Here is a 15921-nt window from a genome sequence, read left to right as displayed (position 1 = left end):
AAGAAACTAATTTTTCCATCAGTATGTGTGTGTGTGTGTGTGTGTAGGAAGAAAAACCCGTTTTATTTTTAAAGTATATTTCACGCCGGGTGGTTCTTTTTTATTAACTTGCAAATTCTCTTGAAGGTTGGGGCAAAGCAGGCTACCTTTTAACATCTAAATTCCGCACGTCACCCCGTATTTTTAAATAGCCTTTTCCGTACACGAAAGAAGGGTGATGGGTAGAGATGTTACAAGTGAACTAAGAGTCAAAAGCTTGGCATAGGTAGAAAAAGCAAACCCAAAACGGGGATTTTAAGCGCCGGTCCTGAAGAGCCTGCTTGCACTGGCGAAACGCCTGCGTTAACCCTTTGGGCGCTGCAGCAGGATCCCAGGTGCCTGCGGGCCGGACCCTACGGACAGAGAAGGGGCACCCCGCACCCGTAGGGGTGGGCTCTTCTCCCCAAGAGGGAGCGAGCTGGGAGGCACTTTGGTCGTCCGGCGCGTGCGTCACAGCCCGGGACAGGCAACGAGTCCGATAGGGAGTGGAGCAGACACGCTGCGAAAAGCCGCTCAAATGTCTGCTGACGAGTGGTCAGCCTTAACCTGTCGTCACCAGGAGCGCTCGCCCTCCTCCGCCCGCCAGTCTAGCTCCTGGGCGCAGGCGGGGAGGAGGCTCGGGCGGGGCCCCAGGTGAAAGGAGCCCGCGTCCTCCTGCGGCAGTAATCGCGCTCCAGCCTCCACAAACCCGGGAGCGGCCAGGCCTCGCGGCGAAATAGCAGCTGTGACTGACGGAGTCACCGCCCCGCGCGCCTGAGCCACCCCCTCCTCCCCCGCCAACCCCCCCCACGCCTCGATACGTCATGGAAACACAGACGTCAGAGTCTCTCAGCCAATCGCAGGCAGCGGCAGGAGGAAAGGAGCTAGCGGGAGGGGGCGGGGGCAGCGGCGAGCCCTGGCGCTCGGGGTAGGAAGAGAGGGAGGGGCGCGCGGAGGCGTGAGTCCCCCGCCCCTCACTCCCGCCACCCTTTCCCGACCGCGTAGCAAGTTCTAAACGCCGGGCGCGTGCTCGCCAGCCGGGGGCGCGCTCGCCGGGTCCTCCCCTTAAACGCCCTCTCCGCGCCGCTTGACTCCCAGTCTCCGGCGGAGCCGCGCTTCCTCCGCGCCCGCCCGCCCCCAGGCTCCCCGCGGGCCGCGTCACGTGACCGCGCCCAGCCAAGGCGGCAGCGGCGGCGGCGGCGCGAGCTTCGGCGGCGGCGGCGGCAGAGGCAGCGGGAGCAGCTGCGCCGCCAGCGTGGAGCGGGAGGCGTGTGGGTGTGGAGAGAAGGGAGCGCCAGACCGGAACGGGTGAGAGTTCTCTTCCCCCTGCCTACCCCGGCAATCTTGAGGGCCACCCGGGCCAAACGGGGCTCCTGCCCGAGGCAGCGCGCAGCCCCCTCGTGCTCGGCCGTCCGCTCTCCGGTGGCCGCGGGCCCTGCCCGGAGCGGGCCGGGCTACGGTGCTCACAGAGGGGGGCTGCACCCTCCCGCCGCGGCCGTTGCGGATGGCGGCGTGAGGTTGGCGGAGTTGCCCGTGCTGAGCGCGGCGCGCCCTGTGTGCGGCTTTGCGGAGCCGAGGAGGCGGGTCTTGCGGGGACGCGGGCGGCCACTCGGCGGCTGCCGGGCTCTGGGCGGGGGCCGGGCCGGGTGCCGCCTCCTCCGCCGCCGCCGCCTCCTCGCAGTGCAGCGTGAGTAGGGAGCCCCGGCTGGTGGACGCCGAGTCTCTCGGCTCCGCGGCCGCCTCATCCTCGAGGTGCAAGCGCACCTCCGCGTGGCGTCCCGAGCCCTGCCAGTCGGCTGCAGACAGGCCGAGGACCGAGCCCCCGTTCTCTGCGCTTCTCGCTGTCCCTTAATCTTCAACCCCCGTCCGCGACCCTCCTGCAGCCTCCCTTTCCTTTACTCCCTCGGAAAATGGTTCCTGTTGCCGGGCGAGGTGAGTGGCGGCCGCCGTCCGCCCGCGGCAGCGGCGATGGGGCAGATCACCTGCGGGGGAGGCCGGGCGGAATACGGGGGTCAGGGCGTCGCGGCGGGGTCCTGACAGCTTTGGGTGCCCCGCTGACTGCAGCGGGTTTGGGAGAAGTTGGTGGGGCGTTCGGCAGCCCCCTCGCAGGTTGTCTCCTGCCGCGCCCGCACCGGGAGATCGTAAAGGTGAGCGGGTTTCTGGGCGTGCACCTCAGCGCCGGGTCCGGCCAGGAGTCCCCGCCCCGGGCCCGAGGGACGGGGCTCGGCGGGGCTTCGGGTCTACACCCGCAGCTCGTTTCCGAGCCGCTTCGGCAGCGCCATAGCTCATCCCTTCGCCGACCGCCCCCGCCCCGGCGCGTGGTGACCTTGAGGGCAGCGATACCCGGCACTCCTTCCGAACGCTCCGGGAGGGTCACCCCTTTAATCCCCGGCTTCAGCCCCACGGGCGCTTCGCGGGCGGAGAGCTGGGACCCCCATTCCCTGCCCGTGTGCCCGCTCCAGGGCTGGTTGATTGATGCGTGTCATACCGGACGGTGATTCCCTAGGAGTTGGAGAGCCCTCTCGCCTCTCTCCCGGCGTCTCCCGTCTGGCCCCCCAGGGTGTTCCCGGTTGCTTCCGATTCGCGTTTTTGGACTTAGTTTGAAAGAAAAAAAAAATAACACCCTGCCTCCTCCACCCCCTTTTTGGAAAGGGTCAGTGAGAGAGAACCGCATTCCAGTTGCGGGGTTGGTGGTGTGCTCCTTTTATTCCTTCCTGCAGGAGAATCCTGTGGCTAAGCTAGTTAGCGACCCCTGGTTCTGCGCTGCGGTCACCAGCCAGGTTGGTCTCGGTGCGCATTTCTTTTCATTCACCAGTTTTCTGCGGGACTCGCAGCGCTGGGAGTGCTCGCATCCTGTGCGGTGCAGCGGTCTTGGCGCCGAGGGCAGGGCAGGAGGTGCTAAGGGTGGGCTGAAGGAGTCTTTAAATCTGCGGAGGGCCTGACCCTTCCCTGCAGGGGTATTTTTTTACCTTTCCGTGGGGTTAGATCGCAGCAGACAGCCACCTCTGGCAGCTATGCATGCTACTTTTCTGGGTTTATTAATCTAATGGCTCTTGTTGGTATCGATTGCTGTTCATGATAAATTAGTTCTATAGATTTTTTTTCATACGTATATAGGTATATGCTTGTATCTGGACTGTCTGCCTTTCAATATGGAAGCCTTTGTTGTGTTTAACCTCCCCCACCTGAGGACAGTCTTATTTTAACGTAAAGCTCTTGTTTAGCGTGGGCGTATTTTATAATAAGATGTGCTTGTAAGGATGTGCTATGTATGAGGCTCTCCTTGGGCAGAGGGTGTGTAACCCTTTGGATGGTGGCCCACGTGAGTGAATGGAGGGCCTTCACCGCTTACCCTACCGCCAGCCTTCCTCAGACTCCCTGTCCTTGTGTGTGGCAAAGGCGGATTGGGGGAATTAGAGGGATTGGAGGAGAATCTCTTTTTGTACTTGTGAGTTTCCTTTGGGTTCCCCTCCCCGTCTTTTCTTTTTTGTCCTGGTGAGTTCAAATTCGGAGTAAATAAAAATATTTTCCTTAAAGGGGGCCTTTGAAAACAATTATATGAAATGGGCTTATTTAGCCATGATTTAAGGGGGTCGTTTTAGTTTCCACCTTGCTTTGGATGAGACAGTTAAATTGCTATAATTAAGGGTGGATCTCTGTCCTGATTTTGGCATGGGTGTAACTGCAAAGATCTTTGAAAAGTAACTGTTATTGCCTACCATATAGTCTGCAAAAGTGAGTCACAGTTGGGTGAGTTGAGGACAGAGCGCCACCTTTAATTTAAAATTTCATGATTTTATTTTATTAAAATAGAAAAATCAGAGTACGCCTTGATTTTTATTGCAGTTGTCATTACTGACATCCTCATTTAGATGTTTAAGGTGAAATTGCCTTCATTTTTCTGTATTCTCTATTCCTCACTCTTTTAGGGGGGGATTTCTGCAATTATATGGGAAATCATAGTTTTTAAATTGAAGCTTGACGTTTAATGTAAGATTTTGAGATGAGGTGAGAAACTAGTTTTGATTTGTCCTGATACTAAATAATTTGGGTAATGATATTTGGATACTTAAGAAAAAGAAATAAGGAAAGTAATAACTTCATTGTAAGTAGATATTTAAAACTAGCCATTGCTACCAAATAAAGGTACCTACTGGTATGATAGTGGTCTTACAACTTTTTTAGCTTGTATGCAGTTAATATTCTGAAGTAAAAGTAAGCATGCAAAATCTGTAAAATTATTAACCTTGCTTGAATAAAGTATAGTAATTCTTTTTGTTTGTTACTCATCTTCCAACAGCTTGCCTTTTAAGGTTTTATTGCGAGTTTTACAATTACTTTTTCTTAAAATAATACAAATGAAGACTTGAAGCAGGACTTACATTAAAAGTTATTAAAGACCATGTTGGAAAAAGTGGTTTCTGTATATGGCTCCTCTCAAATATATCTCATATAAAAATACGTGGAGTTTTTAATGCTTCGAAAACAAATGCTATAGTGAGAGTTGAATTGGTGAGGTTTTCTTCCCTGCCCATTTGTTTCCTCCTGTCTTTCTCCCTCCCAAATAAAACAATTTAAGTTGTACTGTCTCTTTAGGCACAGGATACTTTTTTATTGTGACTGCAGATGTAACATGAAAAAACAAAGATTTAGCTTTTAAGTAGTGAATAAATTAATGTGTGGATATTATCAAATATAGTTTTAATTATAAACCACAAGATATCATTGCCCTTCTATCTGCATTTAAATTTCAGCACTTGAGATTTCTTCAGAAACTGCTATAAAGCGAAAGCTATTGAGTATAGATGTATTTACAAAGTTAAAATTAAACAAAAAAAATCTGCTTGAGATGAAAGGTGGTTTATGCTTTAACTTTGTGAAACACGGCCCCAGATTAAAGGACATTGTTTGAGCAGTTAGGTTGATGTATACAGAGTAATCATACATTGTTATACATACTTTGATAGAATCCTTGATTTAGTGGTGAAATTTACTGATTTCCTTTGTCAGACATGCTAGCTAACTTCATTATGGATGAAACGGTCCTCTTATATTGTGAATTGAGTTGTGTAGGTCAACAGGTTTTAAGAGAAATGGCAAATTACAACTGCACATCTCTGGTCTTCTTCAATACTAGCAAAAAAGTATTTGTCTTTTTTCCCCTGGCATTTTTACACATATATAGTTGAAATTTGTCCTTTTCACCTTTTAATTCTGTTGTAATGAATGAGCAAAAAAACAAAGGAGGAAAGATCAGGAAGCAGATATTTAAGAATTATCTTTTTGCTGTTTGGATAAGAATACTCACCTAGTTGAAAGGGAATAATTATATTCTAGTAGGTGTTATGATGTATAGGAGGGTACTGAGAGCAGCTTATTTTGGAATATATGGAATCTGAGATAACAGAGGAAAATGATACAATAATTATTGGAATAATTTTCAAAAAATATAAAGATTTATTTTTTAGCTTTTACAGATGTTTTGTATACAAACGTATACATCATTGTCTTGTTAAAATTTATTATTGATATTGTCAAATATATGAAAGTATAGAAAATAATATGCTTACTGTCCGGTTATGACAATTATCAACTCATGGCCTAATATCATTTATATCTTTGCAGAAGAAATAAATGTTATAAATGGGAATATAGGACAGATAACTAAATAGAATTCTTATGTTTTACTTTTGTAATTTACAGAATATACATAATAGTGTTTTATATCTGTTGAATCTGAAAGATAAGTTTTTATGTTCTTTGTTGTTTCGGTAATACTCTATTTTATAGCAGGCACCTAACAATAGTGTCTCAAGTTTTCTGTCTTACTAATAATGTCTTTGATTTATAAAGTGCTTTACAATATTTCAGAATGTATTTATATGCTGTCTCATTTGATTGTCCCAATAAATGATCCTGTGAGATGAGTAAACTGTTGTACCTTTTCTTTTCCAGGGAGGAAAAATGATTTGTCTGGGTCCTATGGTTGCATAGTTAGCTGCTAGATTAGCCAGGGCTAGACTTGAGCTGGCTTCACGTTTTTTTCCTCCTTTGCTCTTTCCATTATACATGTTTATGTAAGTTTGTTAAAATTATATAAATTTATGAGAAATCAATTTCTGGCAGAGTAAATTTAATAGTGGCTTATAAACAGATTTGTTTGGGTGTAGCTTTATAAATTTAATCATTGCTTGTATTTGGTATAATGTAAACAGTTCATACCCTGATTTACTTAACAGCTGAGTAAATGAATTTGAACATATTTGAAATACTATATTTTTAATATTGTGGGTTGGATTATTTTTAAGTTAGGAATTTTGTTTTCAAAGACATGTTAGTCTTTAACATGATTTAAGGGTGTCTTAAATCTTGATTTAAAAATAATGGCCTATAAGTTTTTTCTTTTAATTCCTGCTGTAATTTGTGTGTATGTGTGTGTGTACTTGTTTTTCTGCCACAACCCATTTATAACCGACATCTTTTTTGAAATATTAATTTATGTCGTGAAATTTAGTTTTAAAAGTTCCCAAGTGAGGAGATTTTAGTTTTGGAAACTGAAAACCTTGTTATAAATCTCACAAGGAAGGCAGTGGCTCTCCAGCATTGGGTATTTGCCGATCACATGGGAGGGGGTTACTGAGAGTACAGATCCCCTGGCATTACCTCGCAGTTCTGATTCAGCAGATTTGGGGTGTTGAAGTTATAACTAGCTGAAAATTATGTTATGCAGTAGAGATGCCTTTATAAATTAGAGGGACATCATTGATTGATTTGGCTTTGAGCGTAGTGTAGTTAGTGCTTTCAAATAGTTTTGACTCTTGTAGCCAAGTTTGATTTGTGAACTTGGTGGTTTTGTGACAGCTGTAAAGCTGATCAATTGAAAATATTTTTGTTACATGTATGCTCTGTCTTTTTTCCGAAAGCCTACCTGTGGTTTTTTATTATGTTACTTACTAGGCACTGTAAACTCCTAGACAGAGAATGCTCTTCCCTCTTTGTTTTCATGCCTCAGTGTCTGCCATTTCCAAATGACTTAGACATGGGGGCTGATTTTCATAGCAGTAATGCGTGCTGTGTCAGTACAGTGCTGTATATTTATGCTTTAGTCTAGTTCTTAATTTTTTTGTTAGACGTTGGATGTTCCTTCAAACTAAAAGGACATAAACTGGATAAGTAGTGATTCTTAATTAGTTTCAGTTAACAAGCAGCTGTTCCTTCAAAAACAGCAGGTTAAGTGCCTAATGATCTTTCAAGAATATTAATAATATAAGACTAATTGAAAATTTACCATTCTGTGTATTAAAGCAGAAGTTACTGCTGTTTCACTTAAACGATCAATAACAGTTTATATAGTTCAGCAATCTATTGTAAGGTCTATTTGTTGTAAACTGTTCTGATTTTTTGAACTGTTTTGTCTAATACCATACACCACATATGGATTACTTGCTATTTAAGGCCAGTTTTAAAATACAGTTGTCTTTACTTCATTTATAACAATATAGGAAGTAGCTGCATCTGTATTTGAAATGTATTTTATAGTGAAATTAATTTCAAAGCAGGTCCAACCTCAAGACTATGATGAGCATTTTTTTGTTTGTTCCAAAAACTTAGGCTTATTGGCTAAGCTTTAGGATATATTTAGGAATCATGGGTTATAACTACTAATGATTGTGGAAATCTAAACTAATAAAGTTTTCTGGCAGAGGGATCTGGATAAAGTATGGGTAAACTTTTCACTGTATTCTTGTAAAGCTTTTTTTCTTTTCTTGTTCCTAGGACAGTGTCAACTCTTCTAAACAGTATGCAGTGTTTTTAATTACCTCTTTGGTAAGAACAGTATTTGGTATTTTTAAGTACAACATTATTTGATGTTTTTAACCAATATGGTTCTCAAAATCTGGGATACCTGTTTTATGTTAATATTACTGTCACCTGGGCCTCTGGGGAAGGACTAAGGATAGTTTTGAATGGACCAGTGCTTGCTTACACTGTGAAATCTGAGCTTATACTGCCTAACTGTAAACTGGTATGACTAAAGACCTGATAAATGTAGGAGTAAAAGTTATTATTTCTGAAAAGTAGATCTTAAAAAGGATTTGATTGTTTAAAAGATGCTTTTTAAATAGCTTGATTATTAACAATGTAGATTTATCATTCATTGTATTAATTCAGTGAGTTAGCTCCCAGAAAGATTTTAAACAATCTTTTATTCTTAAAATTCTCAGATCTGCTGCTTTTATCTACCTTTCGTAGTTGTGCCAGAATTTTTTTTAAGCTTTCCTGCTGTCATTTCTTCACTAAAACTTTCAATGGTTCTTCATTTTTCTCTTTATCAAGATGCAACTTGACTCTGAAGGCCTTTTATAAAATAACTCACTATTTTCGAAAGTGTGTTTTAGAACACTGATCCTAAGAAACATTAATAAGGGTTTCATGGCGGGAGAGGGGTAAAACCAAAATCCAAGATAGGCTGGTTTATGCAGTTTTTCCATTTGGAACTTCTCCCATACTTTGATATGCTGACATGGTACGAATCTCTCTAAATGTATTTAGTATTTAGCTCCTCTATTTAACAGAATCCCGTTTAGTGGAGCATCTCACCTGTTACTTTTCTATATTACCTAATTAGGATCCCCATTTTGCACACCTCCAGGGGGTGCTATTCACAGAGAACACCATCTGGATCCTGTTTCCTGGAGTTGAGAGCAGTGTGGCAGTACCGTAATACTGCTGACTGCGCACGATGGACAGTCGTACAGTCTGGCAGTCTTCTACACTCACCCTTCTCCTTCTCTGGGTTGTGACTTCGTGTGTGTTCTTCCTGTCACCTGATAGGACCCTTGGTGTCCTTGTCTGTCTAAATGTCCCCATCCTTCCAAACTTATCATTAATCTACCCTTCCCAGTCATCATTCATGTTTTTGTCTGAATTTTTCTACAAAAATAGCCTGGGTCATATACTTCCCATCTGTTACACAGAGGGTGACAAAAAAATGTATACGCATTTTAAGAAAGGAAAAAACTGGATTGAAGTTGTAATACAGTGAATGACACTAGCATTCATTTGATCAACGCCATTTTTTGAGCAATTTTCATACTATACACATTGCTACCGTAATTCAGTTCAACTTCGAAAAGTAATACGTACGTAACATCGCTTAAAATGTGTACATGTTTTGGCACCCCTGGTATACCCTTTTGTTGTTGTCAGCAGTGTTGAATCAGTACTTTCTGGCATGTTGATTTAGGACGGAGACATCGTTAGCTTGCGTTGTTAAAGTAAAGCAGATGAGGTTGAGGAATTTTTCTTGGAGAATTTCTAAAAGCCTTTTTACCTTTGAAATTGTAACTTTGCTCAGATGGATTCATAGGACAACCTGTTTTACTTCTGGAGGACGGCAATGTTTCATAAAACATTGCTCGGATATTAGAATTTAGCTTCTACCTAGGAAGTTTTCTTAATTTCAATGTAGTAATTTGTCCACTTTAGATATTATTCTGACTGTAATTAGTCATTGTAATAACAAAATTTATATCTTAAAATGGCCATTTTCATTGTTGCTTTGGCTTGTGACTTCCTTTCATCAGGATTGATGTTCTTAAGATGTACTTGTTGGACCTGTACTCCATTAGCACATTGCAGGGTGTAAAATGCCATAATTTGAAGCATATATTATGGTTTAAAATTTAAAATACGATATTCTTGTAGTTGCTGTTTATTGATAAGAATATTGCGAAGCTGTTTTTAAATGTTATTTGCTATAATTTTTTGAGAGTTCTTTTCCATGAACTGAGAGTGAACTGTTAGCCTGAGAGTGAACTGTTAGCCCATGACCTGACCTGGTCTAGAATCACTGTCGGCATCAGGAAGACGTGTAGGTATATGGTCTCTGTTAAAGTTTAAAGCAAAGTAATACGGCTTTTCTTATAACTGCCTTCCTTAGGTCCAGAAAGGAAAGCCTGTACTTGCCTTTATCATTTCTTATTGAATGCTCATGTAATTTGAAACATACAAGTAATTAATGTTTATATAGATTTAGTATGTAAGCTGTTACAGTAAAAAGTGCTTGAAAAAAGTTGCTCTCCAGAGATGATTTATTTTCCAGTGATTAGCACAGCTGAAACTGTACAGGTGCATGGTTGTTGACTGTTCTCCCAATTATAGACCTAATTGTTGGTAAGGTATTGTAGGTGGAATTCTAAGGCTTGCTCTTGCTTTAACATTGCAGTGATAATAGTAATAATATAAGTTGGTGATCAAGAGAGGAGCATAGAGTGGTTTGGGTTGTAAAAAAAATAAATAAAAAGAACTCTGTGGAGGCAGAAATCAGTGGAACCAGCAAGAGTGAAATGGGTTTAAAGCATGATTTTTTCCGGCTGGATTTTAATCTCTTCTTACCGGGACACACGAGGCTGACATTGGCATATACTTCATGCTGCCTTGCTAATACCTAGAGTAATGGGAGATTTTCAGTTGTTTTGCTATAATTCTGTCCATCTCTACTTATCCCCAAATCAGGTGAGTGATGCTTTAACTGTTCTTTGTTGACTCACAAACACCAGGTGCTTAACTTTGGACACCACTGACAACTGATACCGTGGTGAAAGAACGACTGAGTTAAGAGGCACCAGTGCAAAGTGGAGAGGGCTGAAAACAAGGAGGGCCAGTCAGTGACGTGGGAAAGAGATGAGGCAAAGTCGAGGAAGAGGAGATTGTCCAGCATCAAACCCTCTGGATGTCAGGGATCAGAAAAAACAAATATCACTCAGCCATTCAACCTTTCTCTGCATGCACAGAGGATTTAGGGTAAAGTTTAAAGTCACCTGCCTTTGACCTTAAACTCCTCTATTTTTATATATGTAATTGAACACTGGAACTTACCTGATTCTCCTTTGCCTGTGGACCTCTTGGCACAGCATTGTTTTTGCTAGGAATGCCCGTCTTCCTCAGACTATGCATCCTTATGGTATTCCTGTGTGTGACTGGACCTAAAACTTCTGATTTCGGTTTTTACTCTGTGATGTTATCTTAAGTTCTCTCTAGATTTAAATTTGAGTTTAATCTTCACTACTAAAAAGCCCAAATGACCTTGGGTAAATCACTTGTTTTCTTTGTTATTGCCCTCAAAAGTACAAAATATAAAGTCAGGGAGTTTTATTAATTTTCTTTCTTGGAAGATTGGCATTAAAAAAAAAAACAAAAAACTACTATGGCCATAGTAGGTCTTCTCCCCCATCCCGCCCCAGATTTTCAACCATTTGATTCTTTTAGGTTTGCCTTCTAATATTGTCTTTTAACTAGCCTGTCATCATTTCATGTTTCATCTGCGGTGTGCTGTGTTACATTCATGAAGCTAATAATTTAGCTTTTCAATATATGCGTTTATCTAAGATTTCCAGTTAAAGTAGCATGTAGCTGGCATTTAACTCTGCTCCCTGCCAAAAGGATACTCAAATGAGACTAAGTGTGAGTTTATGTATTTATGGTAAGATCCCCAGCGATCTTCCCTCACTGAGCTTTCAGGATGCTGGCCAGAGTTGAAATATTTTCTCCGCAGACTCTGAGCGGCTCAAGGGGAAGGACCTCAAGATTTGTACATGGCTCTGTGTGTTGGGGCGTTGTCCAAAGAGAATGTCCTAGTCACCCTACAGTGAACTCCAAGTCAGAAAGCTCCACCTGTGAGTCCAGAACGCCTGTGTAGCTTTATTTATTGACAGCCTTATTAAATTGTGATTGACATACAGTAAACTGCACATATTTAAAGTGAAAATCTTGAGTTTTAATGTATGTATACTGCAGTGAAAATACCACAGTCGTCGAGTTAGTGAACACAACCTTTCATCTAAAAAGTTCCTTGTGCCTTTTTGTAATCTTCCCCTCTCCCACCACCTCCTTTCCTCAGGCAACCACTCATCTGCTTTTTGTCATTATAGACTAAATAGAATTTTCTAGAATTTTATGCACATGGACTCATACAGTACAGTATATGGTCTTTTTTGTTCTGGCTTTCAGCATAATTACTTGAAATCATCCATATCACATATATTAATAGTTCAATGCTTGTCAGTGCTGGTAAGGATTTCATTGTATGGGTGCATGATAATTTGTTTATCCATTTACCAGTTGATGGATGTGTCTGGTTCCAGTAATGTATAGAGTCCAGATATTCTGTCCCTTTTTAATTAGATTATATTTGTCTTATTATTGAGCTGTAGTTTCTTTATATACTCGAGATAAAAGTACTTTGGGAAGCATTCGTGTTTGTGCTGGGAGTGGGAAGAAGAATGGTGTTGAAAGACACACATAATGCCTGAAACTGAAAAAGCAAGCAGGCCCTGTACGTATTATTTGTGGAGATGGAGTTAGGTACTAAAACGAAGGGCACATGTTGCCTGAGTGGAAAATATGGTAGTGGGACTAAAAGAACTGCTAGTATTAAGAAGAAGAAAGAAAGAAAAGGAAGGGGGGAAAAAAGCCTTGTAGATCTGTTTCTTTAAACAAACTTTAGGCATGTATAAATTTGTCAAAACTAAAAATGAATACATATATAGGATAAGTTTATATGTCTGGATCACCCAGATATGTCACCTGTCATTCAGTTCTTTTGTCTGTGTGCAGTCTTATAAAATTTAGATGTAGAATTCAGTATTATTTTGAATAAAAGAATCCATTTTTACAAAAGCATAGTAAATAGTGCTGACTTGACTGGAAACTTCTTTGACAAAGACAGTCCACAAACAACTTAAGGTCCTTGATTTCTCACTCAAGTCTTCCTTCACTTTGTACGTTCAAATTCCTCATTCTTTATTATGGAGAGCAGTTGGTTGCCATCTGTTGAGTTTCCCTTGGGATATTCCTTACCACCGTTATCACTCCACACACATCCCAAGCAGCTCATGAAAACGTGTAAAGAAATTATTTTCCAAATAATTACATATAGCTCTCTCCCTACTAAGAATCTGGTATATGATTTCTCCATTTCTTCATCTGGATAAGTATGTATAATTCTTAGTGTTACAGCTTAATCCCATGAAATGTTGACTTGAGAGAGACTCTTTACTAAATCTGTTAAGGTGTACACTTCTGTAGGTATGTCTTTACAATTAGCCATATTTTAAAATTCCACGCCATCATTAATTTCCTGTCCTCCTTTTGAGGGATTTGATATTTGACTGAATTTCTTCCTCTTGCTTTCTTTGAAAGAAGTAGAATCTCAGAGGGAGACAGCGATCATCTCTTAAAAGATGGGAGAATTCAGAAGGTGGGAAAATGTTGTTTTGCTAAGGTGCCATGGAAAATAGACCAGCTCTAAAACACATTAATTATTTTGACTGGATTAAAGGGAATTTAAAATTCTTGAATAAAATTAACCCTTGTGCATCTGCTTTCTATCTGCCAGGTATTGTTTTAAGCAACTTGCAAATATTAACCTGTTTAAGTGAGTAGGTTCTGTGGAATTTTGGGGAGAGATATTCTGTACTAAAAAAGATGAAAAGGGTTCATGATTTTAAAGGGAACTCCTAAAATACCAACTTAAAATGTAACAACACCAGCTGTATTATTGTGGAAAATATAGAACAATATAAAAATGAAACAAAGTCACGCATAACCCTACCGTGAACCATACCTAGCTTTAACATGTTAATTTATTTTTGATCTCTTAAAAAATTTGTCCACCTATTAACATGCTTGAGATAATGTAGGTATAATTGTGTGCCTTTAAAAAGCTTTATATCATTTTCTTATGTCATTAAATTTTTTTCATCAACATCATATTAATGAATGTAATATTTCATCCTATGGCTATTCCCTTATTGCTGGATGTTTGGGTTTTAAGTTTTTCCTCTTATGTTAAATAATCCTGCAATGAACATCTTTATTGATAACTATTTCTCTTCATTTGTGATTGTTTCCTTTTTAATTACTAGGTTTAAAGGATTTAGGTAGTTTGGTATCTTTTGATTAAAGTTTTCTGTCAGTCTCCTTTCTGTGAATCCGGTTAGGTATTTGGGATTCTTTATCTTGCTTTGTGTACAGTTCATGCCACTCACTTCCAGGTCTCTGCCTTACTTTCTCAAATTCTCATAGCACTTTTAAAAATTCCTATTTTGTTGTTGACACTTCCATGAAATGTTCGGTTTGAGAACAGAGACTGTTTATCTTCCCATCACTTGCCCCTGGCACAGTGCCTTAGACATGGGGGGTTCTTAATGACTGAGAATGAAGGTCTTGTGTCCAGTTTTGAGCTTGAACCCACTGACACAGTAGAAACTGTAATATGTTTGAGGTGAATTATTACAAGGCACCATCTCTTTTCACTTCAGCTGAATACTATGTCCTTTGAATTATACTGTTGAAGATGAGAAATATTTTGTTATAACTGTGCTATATAAATTTAAGTCATTCTGAAACAATTCCACCATCCTTGCTTTTAAAAGGTAGGATAGACTTTACTAAGTGGAATAGAATACTAAGAAGGCCATAGAAATGGAAGTTTTATTTCAAAATGCAAATGAATAGATAAGCAGCTTTTCTAAAATGCTTTTTTGCAGATTAATATATCTACTTTTTTATGGAGGAGGCAACTCTACAGAAATTTAACATCTGCATGTTTAAGTGCAAATGTATGTTAAGAGATAATCCAAAAAAAAAAAGGTTCTGTATTGTATGTCATAAAACTTGCAAGTTTCAGGAAGGTGTCCTAGCAGACTCTCCCTGTGACATTGTATCTGACGTTTGTTAATCCCCAGACTTTGAGTGGAAAACTTAAGATTTTAGATGAATACATTCCTTCAAAAAATGTTTATGTGATCACTGTGCTGGATGGTAACAACTGTACATGCCAAGAAGAGAGGCTGTGAGGCGGAGCTGTGAGTCCGCGTCAGCCGGGCCATCCAGTCTTCCTTCTCGGTTTCTTTTTTTGTGCAGTGATTCATCAGGTGCCGTATGCTTCCAAGGAACCAATGGAGGGTGTGCACACGTCCCCTTCCTGGTCTTCCTTTCTCTGCCTATAAGGAAAGGGGATATATTGTGTCCAGCTATTCTTACACATAGGAGAAAGGCATTTTGGAGTCAGCTGTCAAACCTTCAAATCGCAGTAGTTTCACTTGCATGGTGTCCTATTCTTAGAACTCTGGATAGTGATATCTGTCCTTGGGTCACTATTACTTTTGAAGGATTTTTTTGTTGTTGTTTTTTTAAAGTTGCTCTGAGCTCTGCTTGTATATCCATAATACAGCCAAGGTAGGGAGCCAGGCTGTGAGTTCTGAGTTGTGTTGTAATCTTGGGCTTGCCCCTGTGTCTCTTTTCTTGAAGTATCCCCATAGATTCGAATGAAACGTTTCCCCAGGCTGAGCTTGTGTTGGTGAAGGTCTCTGTGCTACTAGGAGGGAAAACTCCTTGGAGGAGACTCTTTGGCAGTGCCCCTCCAGTATATTCAATATTTGGTAACCCCATAAGGTCCCACGTGGAGTTGAAAGGAAGACATTTTGATTGTTTTGGGGGGTCTAGAGAAATTATAGTCTAACTGAAAACTGAATGTGCACGGAGAGTTTGGAGTCATCATCAGAAGTCACTAGATTGTAGTGGTATTGAGGGGCTTTTAAGATGACAGCTGTAGAAGTGGAAGGTATAAGGGAGGGAGAGTAAGTAACAGATTATTTACTTGGTTGAGTGTAACTTTTTCCCATTGAGTTGGTAGATACATATATATTTGATATTCAAAGCAGGTGTGTTTTTTTCCTCTCAAGTACTGCCTCTTGATTACTTAGAAAAGTTATAGGTATACATGGATAAAATGTACCCAAAGAATTGTATCATGACATTCCTGTAATGTTGAGGTCAATGAATAATGAATGGTCTTCTTGCCGTGGAATGCCACTCAGTGGACCGATTGCCATCGGG

At 41.4% G+C, this 15921-nt stretch overlaps 1 protein-coding gene across 6 annotated transcripts in view; it reads left to right on the top strand.

Annotated features, from left to right (window-relative positions):
- The first annotated feature begins 1175 nt into the window (after window positions 1-1175).
- ATP2B1 (ATPase plasma membrane Ca2+ transporting 1) overlaps window positions 1176-15921 on the top strand; it is a 119214-nt gene continuing 104468 nt past the window's right edge. For 2 of the 6 annotated variants that reach the window (XM_033118360.1, XM_033118365.1), the window contains exon 1: window positions 1181-1326. The gene's annotated coding sequence lies outside the window, so the exon portion shown is untranslated. Of the gene's footprint in view, window positions 1327-1695; window positions 1951-15921 lie in introns of those variants that run through there. The other 4 variants (XM_033118362.1, XM_033118366.1, XM_033118363.1 and 1 more) reach the window with 3 other exon arrangements.

Source organism: Rhinolophus ferrumequinum, chromosome 10, assembly GCF_004115265.2.
Source record: "Rhinolophus ferrumequinum isolate MPI-CBG mRhiFer1 chromosome 10, mRhiFer1_v1.p, whole genome shotgun sequence".
Taxonomy (NCBI): Eukaryota; Metazoa; Chordata; class Mammalia; order Chiroptera; family Rhinolophidae; genus Rhinolophus; species Rhinolophus ferrumequinum.
The sequence above is the reverse complement of the archived record's forward strand: the minus strand, read 5'-3'. Positions and strand labels throughout refer to the sequence as shown.